Below are 11,233 nucleotides of genomic sequence, written 5' to 3'. Positions count from 1 at the left end.
TTTAAAGTGTTTAAATTCCCTTTAGTGGAAATACTTAGCTATATGTTTGTGTGTAAACATCTCGCTACTCAAGGTATTATTTTTTGTAGCTTGGAAGTAGATCAGTAACTAATGATAGTTCTATGCGAACTGTTGGAAACCAGAACGGATTAGGGGAGCTGGAACGACCAGTTTTAGAATTTAAGTGAACTATCGGAATATTACTCCGCTCGGCCAAATGACCTCATGGCAAACAAATGAATTTGGTAATAACAGCTCAGAATGGATCGGTCTTCTGCGCTACTTCCCTACCGGCGTCTTTGCAAATGTATTAGTAGTCTAGACATAAGAACAAACTGAACATAAGTCAGATTGTGACATATGCTTAGTCAGGATCCCTTTATTATAAATGTACCTTTCAAACAAAAGCTGGTCCAGAGATCTCTGCAGGTCACTGATTTGCCTCATTTCCCAACATGACCGTTTCGACTATCCCATAAATAACTTGAATGCACTGAGATCTCCACCACTCTCACCACTGTTATAACCCGGATTAAGAGGGACGGTGCGAACACACCAGGTCGTCTCCAACCGTTACTACAAGCGAGTTGCTAATGATCACACGACAGGTACTTGGTAACTGGTGAGTAGTCTTTACTGTTCAAAACAGAATGATGTGCAGATCAGTAACGCGACAGGAATACAAAATTAGTCAGTAGCGTCCGGTAGTGTGGCATACAATGATCCTGAAAACTTTGACACAAACGTCATGCAAGCCAGATTGCACCATGTGGACTCACCGAAATAATTACGCCAGAACAGGAACACGATCGTTCAAACGAGAGTGGTGTGACTATGAACGAAATACCTATCCCGCAAAACCCCAAATATAATAATAATTTTTCATCTGTAACACCATTTCGGTGCCTGGCTGCCATGCGATCCGTAGGGGGTGAGGAGTTGCCAGGTTGTACAAACCTAGATAACGCTGGTTTAGATGCTGAGGTCGGGTTCAAAGCATGAATGTTCCAACCTCAGTAAGTTAGCACCTTAGCCACTAAGCTATTTCAGGACCAGAATCAATTGATTACTAGCATTGTAAGCAGGTTTACCACAGCAGAGCAGTTCATGGATTTAAGCGCTGTCCAACCCTTTCGCCGAATTAGTAAACCGATGAGCTTAAAATCACCCAATAGCGTCTCTCTACCAGCGATTAACAGAGAAGTGATTCCGTCTAGTGGATTGTAGCACGACTATTGATCAGTTCTCTGAATTTGGGCTTTCATCCACAGCAAACTTCCGTTCACAATGCCCTGATGATGTCACCTGGACTAGTGTTAAGACGTTTGCAATCAAATTATCTAACTCAGTGGACAAATCAGTGGTCCAAGCTACCAATATTCTCCTCAGTTGTCCGGACCGTGGCAAATTTTGGGGACTTTGTAGACACAATTTGATTGATACTGGCAACCTTTAGTCAAAGTGCTTACAGTGGTGACATCCGATAGAATACTAGCGGAACAAATATCTACACTGTGTTAGAAGCGTAATCAGGCAGTCAAGACCCATTCTTTGGAACAGTATTCAATCTATAAAGACCATTCGAAAAGCAAATCCTACTTTGTAAAGCATCATCATTGCAGTAAGTAAAGTTGATTTCAATGCAAACGAACGTAAAATGACGCATGCGAAATATCGTTTTTTCAACACTGCTGGTGTTCAGTTGGTGCTGATAATGGTTGCGATAATGGTGATAATGATGATGATGATGATATTGACAAGAAAGATAGCGCGGTTATGGAATCATGCTCCAATGGACTTGTCGCAAAACGTTTGCTCTTTTCAAGCTTCAGTAACAGTGAGCGAAAAAAGTGCTCTAAATTGCCAATAATTGCCAAATTCTTGAGTGGAATAGACCAATTCATTGTAGGCTTTTTGTCGTCTGCCTGTGCGGAAACACTCGAGAAAAACCTGGGTGAAAAACCACCCGTCTTATAAAGGGGTTGCTTTAAATCACGTATCATGATTGACCTACCCAACCTTTGCAAAAAGTCAAGCTTCAGGCTAGCTTAAAAGAACTGATGATTAAAAGTTTGTATACCTCCGGACCAAAGGAACGTAAAATCGATCAGATGTGGCAGCATCTCCGTCAGAATAAAACCCAGTGGTCGAGCGACATTTCTTGGAAGGCGTCACTCGATGCAATCAGTTGGCTACACATCGCTTTTGAACAAAACATTTCGTTTAGACGTGATGCACTGCTTACAAGGTTGCTGAAAACTCTTCGACAACCCACGACCGGTTTTGCCCGTCTTGGGCCTCATCAGGTAGGCAGAGCCAACGTTATGTGTTCTACTTGAAACCAAATTGCACGAAATTAGCAAAATACACTCATTGGTATATTAATTTGGTTTTGCGAGTGACTCATCTCTCTCATTTGTGATGTTTTCAAGCCACTGAATGTGCTGCACCAAGCCGCCTCATGTTTCTGTTGTTATGATATTCGAGATATTGCGATACATGTATATCCGTAATGCACTACTAATAAGGTTGCTAAAAATTCTTGGACAGCCCACGACCGGTTTCACTCTTCTTGGGGCTCAGCAAGTAAGCGAAGTCCCTGAGTTTCCTGAAAACTTATTTTCCACTTGAAACCAAGTTGCACGAAATTAGCGAAATACTATTTTGGTATTGACGGGAAACCCCCCATAAACGAGGGACTCAGGTGAGTCCCACCAAAACCAAGTTGGTATGCAAATAAGTGTATTTCACATATTCCATTTCTACTTTCTGAGCCGTCTTACTGCCATTTACTAGCTGTATCATCTTCCCAGGGCAGGTACCGATGCACAGAGTCTGCTACCACATTACGAGTCAAAGTTTTCGAGGCCTGCGTTATTTGGGTTCATACACAATGCTAATTTTCTTTCCTCCTTCCCACGATCTCGTTCAGGCACACATTTCTGGCCTTATCAAAAAGACGGTAAAATAGGAATCGTCTCATTTTCAGAGGTTTGAGGCCGTAGAAGCGCTGATCGCGGCCGATCTGTTTTTGTTTACAGGGGGCAAGTCTCTGCGTCCACCACTCTTATATTTACTCAGTAGCATATACAGAAAAAAAATTTTTTTCTCATTTGGTCTCAAGTGCAACTGAACCACCTCCTCAGCTTTATCCCAGTTTGGCGTGGAGTGCACTACACAAAAGTTCCAGTTAACTCGACTTGGCTTGAAGTAATATTTCATCTGGATATAGCCTCGCTCTGCCTGAAACTTCCAGCTGTATGACTGTTAATAACATTGAAAGCATCACTGATATTGTATCTGGTCACATAGGCTCGCAGTTTATTAGCTGGGTCAGCCACCGGTTGGGACCATTTTGATTACTGTTTATCATTGTTAATTTGTCATTGTTAAGTCGCCTGATTGGTTTGAAATGTGAATAAATCCGCAAATTTTTCCTTCTCGGTATACGATGTGTACGTATACTGCTGTATGTACGTATGTATACTGCTGTACGTATACTGCTGCGTTCTCTATGTGGTCCCACCGTTCTTCCAAAAATACACCGCTGGTTTCATCATCGCTTCTCTTGGTTGTCCCAAAAACTGCGCCTGATTCTGCCCCTTTTTTCCGTCGCCAATTTCATGGATAAGCCTGTCTGGAGGAGAGAAAATGGCTAGTTGGCGTGCAGCCAACTTCGATGCGCCTGAACTAGGATCACGTATGATGACCGCAGACGGAACCCATCGGTCTGCATTGAGCACGCAAAAAAAGTCCTAAATCTCGTTGACGTGTTCTTCACTGTGTGCTTAACATGCAACTGCATGCCCGTAAATTGGTCGTTTAAATAGCTGAGGGTCCTGACTCACCTAGATAGAAAAACCAACACAGAGTAGTAGAACTTCGTCGAAAAGTATCTCAAGCTATTTTTAAACTACTGCTTTTCTGTTTATCGTATTCTATTACAGGAACACTCGGGTTTTACGGTTTTGATTTGGAGACATGTCGGCAAATGGTCAACACCTTCTCTGTATCCTTTGATCAGACTGTAAGAACTATCTTTTTTCTTTCAACTTCAGTGTGGACAAAATGTTTAGGCTAGTTGAGAACCGTGGTCCAAAGGGATCAAACTCATTTTCTTTAAGGTGACTATCCCCATATTATATCGGTTCCACATACTTTTTTCACCATTAGATTTTAAATGAACCCCATTCCAGAATACAATATTTCAGGCGGTCCCTCCATGTGAAATCTTCAGAGAGGAGTAACTGTCTTTGGTTTGGCGTTTGATCTATCTGGATGTTGAAATTCGAGATAATCCATGCAATTTTTTTATTCAACCCTAGTAAGCAGCGAATCCGGGCCCTCATTTCGTGAGAATGGTTCTAGTTCGCTGCTTCCCATCCACCACTGATTGTGTTCGTCTTTTGAAGACAAGCGGAAAATTCCCGGGTGAGAGGACCGGTTTTTGGCTAAAAAAAGGGACAGTTGTGATCTGCGGAACTCATTAGAAAGTTGCCTTTACCGCCTCAAGTAGAATCTCCTTAAATGTTATGACTGGATGAGGACCAAAATGGACATTTCAGCCCAAAAGAACAACGAGAACGTGTCTGCGCCAAACCTGGGACACAGTAGTCTTGCGTTATTTGAAGAATCTATCCGTATGTCCTGTAATTACGTAGAACTTTGCACCGTAAGCCGCAATCAAAGATAAATCTGCAGTCATTCTGGTGCCATCCTTGTCAACGATCTCAGAGCTTGTTAGCACCGTGAATAAGAGAAATTATAAAAGTTTACCTTTTCATCTCTCTCTTGGCGTTGTTCAGCCAGTACTCGGAAATCAGATTGGTGACCTTCAGATGCCTTAGACCGCATCTCGATAGTCTTGATTTTGAAAGACCATCTGTCGAATCGGTAATCAGGTAGGACATGGAGACTGGCCCCAACATGGCGACGTCAAATGAAAGCTATTACTGTCAAACTGAATGATGTGCGAGCTTCCAACCTTACTGGCTGGGCACCTACCTGCAGGTGGTTAGAAACCCTGTGGTGTGCAGCCGACATCATGTGGGCGCATGCAATCATTTTTCGCTCGGAGTGCCTCGCTAAAGTTTTCCCGTCATTGTGCACCGATTATGTCGGATGATGTTCCAAAAGGACACTGAGTCAATCCCGCTCACGGTGCCTTACTTCCATATGACGCTCAGATGCTGCTCAAAGTTGCATGCATCTCACTCTTGGTCATCTCCCTTAAGTACATGATGATTCTTTCCACTACGTCCCTACACTTTCCTTTTCTTTCAGCTCTTTCAGAAGGTTTCGTTTCCCCGTGGTTGTATGGCAGTTAAGCACCAGCGTGTGTTAGAGGTGCTTTGATGGTGCTGATGAATCAGGTAGATAGCAAACAGTGATATGCTGACCTCGGACATCTGAAACATACTAAGGCATATGTGTTCCAGAAGTAAAGGTCTATTTGTTTCATTTCTCGAGTTCTGAGCGTCTGCCACACTGCTAGCTACGGCGAATGGCAAAACATTGAGTACTCGGAAAATCTGTGGCAATTGAAGAATCGTGGCTTCTGCGGACTTCAGATCTTTCATAGAAAGACTATGGATTTTGTTACCAGTTCTACCCAAGAATGCACCACCGGCCTTCTCGTTAAAAGCGAGCGTTTTTTATAACCAAAACATAAAAACAGAGCACCTTATGATAAAGATAAAAATTAGAAATGTGTGAAAAATGTGAAAAAAACTGGGGACTATTTGAAAATACTTGAAAAGTGACCAGTCGTTCTGACTGACTCAATGGTCCGCGTTTAAACTCACTGAAGTACTTTACATCATCACCCGACTTGTCAGTAGGCTGCCACAACTGAACCAGCCATTGAGGTAAGGAGAATAATAAAAGTGGATTGTGAAAGGATCTAGTTCTAGCCTACCACAATCATTCCGAGGTGCCTACACCTTCAGTTACACGTTCAAATAATTTGAGTAGAAACTGGCATCAGGAACGCCAGTGATATCAAATAAGAATCATATCCTTCAGTGTCTTCACTCATGTATAAGGTGGATCACCAACCCACCCTGCAGGGCGAACCACAACGACAGCATCCAGACTCTTCGAAACTGGTTTCGTATCTCTCTGCAAGGTCAAAGGTTGACAATACTTCTGCTTGCTCCATCGTGAACTGAGCACTGAGAACAACGGTCTCCGACATGGTATACACAATAAAGGACCGAACTATTGCAGCTTTTAGCGCTAAACACATTCTTCGGTTGGAGTTTCTGTCACACAACCGAACACTTCCTTTGTAAGTGTCTTGTTGCGGGGAAACAATTTACACGAACTATGGTTCCAAGACAACGGTTGTCGAAGACCTGAAGATGTCTCGATTCCACTGCCCATGAGGGGTGGGGGGCACTTCTCACGACTGTAAAACAAAACAGCCCATGATCTGTCCTGATGCGCCCACGTCCTTTGAGATTTGGGATACGCAGTACCCTCCAAAGCCTCAAATGCGCCTCCTCGGGTCACTCAATGACTGCATATCCAGAAGCATGGTCCCACATTTTGTGGATGTAAAGCGCATGCCGAAAAAGGGGCGATTTGGACAGTTTATCCAAAAACATCTGTGGTTTCGTATCTTCTTCAAAAACGAGAAAGATGCTATCCGTATATTCCAGACTGCCAAGATTTTTGCCAGAAGCGATTTGGAACCCTGGATAGTTTCGGAAAGAGGGAATCTTCTTGTCTGGTAACACTGCGTAAGGAGGGCTCCCCGTATACTCTCACAGGTTGGAAAATAAAAGTTATCACCCTGACAAAATTCCTGGGCACTGCTCGCTGAAAATCGTATTTAAAAGAGCAGACTCATCAAGTGAGTCGAGTCTATCGTAAAAATCCAAACTGTCAGGTTACTTATACGTGCTGCATTGATATAGAATTGAAGGGGCGTCAACTTCTAAGTGACTCTAACAGTCTCATTGCAACTGTAGTCAAGCTGGCCCATTCATCATTGACCTGTTTTTTTTTTAAACGGACACAGTCACTGATCCTCTCCGGTTGCCTGGACGTCCTATTTTAGATGTGAGTAAATGGGTCGGGCAAACACTGACGAGAATTTAACTCCCCTCCATGAACAAATTTGGGGAGATCATCCGGACCACAACCACTGTGACATATACCAGATTTGCAGTCATAAACGTCCCATAGAGGGTTCCACATTCACAGTCCGGGGTCTGGTGCAGTCAGTCGGTGAGTCTAGCCGGTTGGTAGCAGGCTTTTGTTCAAATTGCTAAACTCAATCGCCGAGGCGTCCTTCCTTATTGAAGATGTCGAGTCAGTTTGGTCTTCGATGGTTTCGCTCACAGGCGGTTTTTGGGAGCCGGTCGCAAGGATCAACCGAATTAACCCTCTGGTATTCCGGACATTCTTCGCCTCCCCCATTTTCTTAGTTCTCCGCATGTACAGAGCTTCACATTCACCGTGCACACTGGCTTCTGCTTACGTTGGAAACTATCAGAAACATTTCTCCGAAGTTCAAGCAGTGCTCGAATGCAGCTGGTAAGGCCATGCAGCCAAAATAACTCTCGACTGTGTGCAAGTGTGAAGTGATCTCATTCCAGTGCGAACCAATATCCGACGGTGAAACAAGGGGGAAGACGGTGCATAGGACTCTCCTAATAACTTCGTCTCACCTCGGGATCTGCAAACCGATCTCACATTCGATTACTTCTGCGTGTGGAAATCAAGGTTACACGCGGGCTAGAACACTGCCAGAAAACCTAAACCCAGGCATAAGAATGATTATGGTCCCCAACCGAAGCCCCTGACACCAGTGCCTTACCGCAAGGTAGTGGCTTTTCGAGGAAGATGTGAGTGCATAGCATGTGTATAAAGAACAAGTCGGAAAAAATATTCCGAATCTAGGAGACCTCTTACCATTAACCACCCTGGTATAAAAGTCTCCACGTATGTCATATAGACACCTTTCAACGCAGCCCAGTGGGTCGCTGAGATACAACACAACCCTAGGGACCTCTCTGTTCCTTACGGAGATCGCAACACCTATTAACCCGAAATGCTGGCTGATGTCCACATTAAGATGCAGTTTGAAAATTCGTTTCAGGAAAAACCATACGGTCTGCATCTAACACCGTTGGTCCTTATGTCTATGGTGCTCGCTTGAACGGTTTCGGCAAAATTATTCCTGCTAGTCCGCATCAAACACGGTGTTACCGGATTCGAACTTGGTTCTGATCGGAGCTCAGCACCAGAGCATATCCTTGGACGTGCCGGGAATTGAACTCTGGACATTCAGGATGCTAAATGGGCAATTTTTTCGCCACTTCATTAGCGGAGACTTGATGCACCTGAATTATCACTTTTAAAATAGCCATCGTGTTAACAAGTGCAAAGGATTGTGAATGTTCTTCACCTCGCAGTGTTTCGAATTCGCCGGCCAGAAGGCATGACTTTGGATGACCTCAGTACTGGTCGCCAGATTCAATTGATCAAATAGATACTATGTAAATTCTTTTTGCCTTCCCGATTGATTTTCGGCTTGTACAAAAGGCCGGCGATACTTTCTGACAACAATCCGACTCATCTGACAAGCTGCACTTTCAACCTCCCGACCCCAACCTTGCACAACAGGTCTTGGTTGCTTCACTGTCTTTCAGTTTCGTCCGGTGACTGGCCACAAAACACCACGACGAGCATGCTTTTTTCTGGTGGGTAAAAAGGAATTTGTACTACCTAATTTTGTCTTCACGCCTCTCAGAACGCTTTGTGTGAACCTAAAATAACCTCCGCCCAACTTATTTGAAGACTAGATGAATCAGTGAACTACAGGTGTTTAACACAACATGACCCTACTGTGAATCACTTTTTACCTCTTGGTTAGGGTGACGGATCCTTTGGCACAAAGTTATTATGAAGGGTTTTTAGCAGAGTGCTCCGGTTACAAGAATGGCGCAATTCTCTGGGTGGAACTCATGTTTCGTCACCACCAACCCGTATCCCAAGTACCATTTCTTTAACCAGCTTAACGCTCAGTCGGAGAACGAACCTTACTTGAACATGAAAGAATTCGTGGAGTTGTCCGCTTATATCCAAGGATTATCGGTAAGTACATCGTCTCTCCAAACAATCGAGAACTATTGCTTAGAGAATGCTTTTCGTATGCAGCGCTCCCTTCCGGAGGTTGTTTGTTTCACTAAAGTTAATTGCGACGTCTGTCTCACAGAATCGTCTACGGAAAAAGAGTAAAGATGATAGTCCATCATTCAGGTATCCTCAGAATGCAGCTATGGATGTTATGAACTTACAAGTACGATAGTTCTCCGTCCACTTCAAGATGGAAAGTTCCAAGCAACTCATTTTGGTTTGTGGCTCGCACTGAATAAGACATTGGTTTGGGTGAGGGGTGATCGGCGATCTAGTATAGCGGAGAAGCATCCTGTGAGCTTAAATTCAGGTTACTTTTGTACGAAATAACATAATACTTTTGAATGTGAGATGTGTGCTGATATACGTTGGTTGGGAAGCACCTGAGAATATTCACCAGACTGGAAGTTTTCAGAGGTTTAGTTATCCTGAGCTTCAGTACCTCCAAATCGACAGCGCCAGATGAATGGGAAATATTTAAATAAAACATGGGGTGTAATTTTTTGGTGGTATACACTACTCATACGGCTCCTCGAAAGCTCCAGACCATTTTGCCTTAATTCAGGCACATCAAATGAGCACAATTCCTGGATTTTAGTCAATCTTATGCGGCGAAATTGCACATTAAGATGGTTGAGAAGGATTTATACAACACGCGCAGTTGTTGAATACCATGAACGAGAGCTTCAGCTGATATTCTGTAGAGCCTTTAGTTAGCGACAACTCCACTTGCAGAGTACTCTCGTCTATCAAAACATCAGGCTCTCCTCGGCGACCTACTATCGGTTTCGCCCTTCTTGAGACTCATTAGGTCGTTGTTGTCTTTTAGTTTCTACCAACCTCCGTCTCACTTGAACACTAAATGGTGCTTACTCTAGGAAATACCATGAGTTGTAAATCAGGTTGGTGGTAATGGAAGACTCAATGGAAATCCAACTGAGTCTTTCGGTGCAATCTTCAGCCGAGTGTGCTGCGCACAAACCGCCATATGTTTCAATCGAAAATAAATTTGACATATTTTGAAGCAATACCACTTATGCACGAGATATCTGGCCAACATTCGGTTGAGTCTTCTATTCACACCAAGTCAGTTCTCAATTGAGTTTCTCACTAAAAACATCGAAAGCATTAGCAAGTGGCTACTGATTTACTTTGCAAGATAAACGTTTCTGTAAAGCTGCCTCCTCCGTACCCGAATGAGTAGACAAGTTTGCTCGTTTTTATCACTTTAAGTGTGTCTTCAAAGCGACCCTGGTTGTCTACCCGTTTGTAATGATCCTTTACATATGAGTGGTAACATTTGATAGTCAAAAACTTCGAGGTGTTTTTGCTTCTATGTACATTCTTCAGTATAGCCAGTGCCGTCGAGTCCTAAAGAACACAATGATAGTCCTCCAAAAAGTAACGGTAGCATCTCTGTCGATCCGGATACAGTGATGATCCACTGAAGGTACGTGGTCATCCTCAGGAGTGAATAGGGTACTTTAAGGAGAGTCTCTTTAATAGAATGCCTTCAGAGGTAAACGTTTTAAACATGATCACTCTCATTGGTTTTTTCTTTCTTTTGCACCCTCAGACGGTGTTTTTACAGTATTGTCCCCAACACAAGGGACAAATTCCAGTGATCCATTTGAGGAAAGCTTTTGAAACCGCAGGTAGGAATTCTGTGTGGTCTTATTGGTTTAATCCAGCTTTGTCGTTGGTCTTTTATCGGTCAGCGAGGAGAACAGCTTAGTCTGACCACATCAACTTCTACTGAAACAAATGCAGCCATAATGGCACGACATGTTAAGGTCAAACGCGGCATACTAATTAGATAAAAACGTCAACTACACTTCACCGTATCATTCTAGCAACCCTATCCCAATAACATAATTCCTTATGTCCTGTAAGATGCTATCCTAGTCTGCACCGACTCATAGCGTGCTCACTGTGCTAAGCTTTCCTGTGCTACGCCAACCCTTGCTATATTTTATTACGCCACATCCTACTACGCTACGCTAGTCTACGCTGTTCTATGCTGCACTATATCCTATACTATAACATGCCAAACTATATTATATTATATTATATTATATTATATTAT

This window comes from Opisthorchis viverrini (genome assembly GCF_000715545.1).
Source record: "Opisthorchis viverrini unplaced genomic scaffold opera_v5_230, whole genome shotgun sequence".
Classification (NCBI taxonomy): domain Eukaryota; kingdom Metazoa; phylum Platyhelminthes; class Trematoda; order Opisthorchiida; family Opisthorchiidae; genus Opisthorchis; species Opisthorchis viverrini.
The sequence above is the reverse complement of the archived record's forward strand: the minus strand, read 5'-3'. Positions refer to the sequence as shown.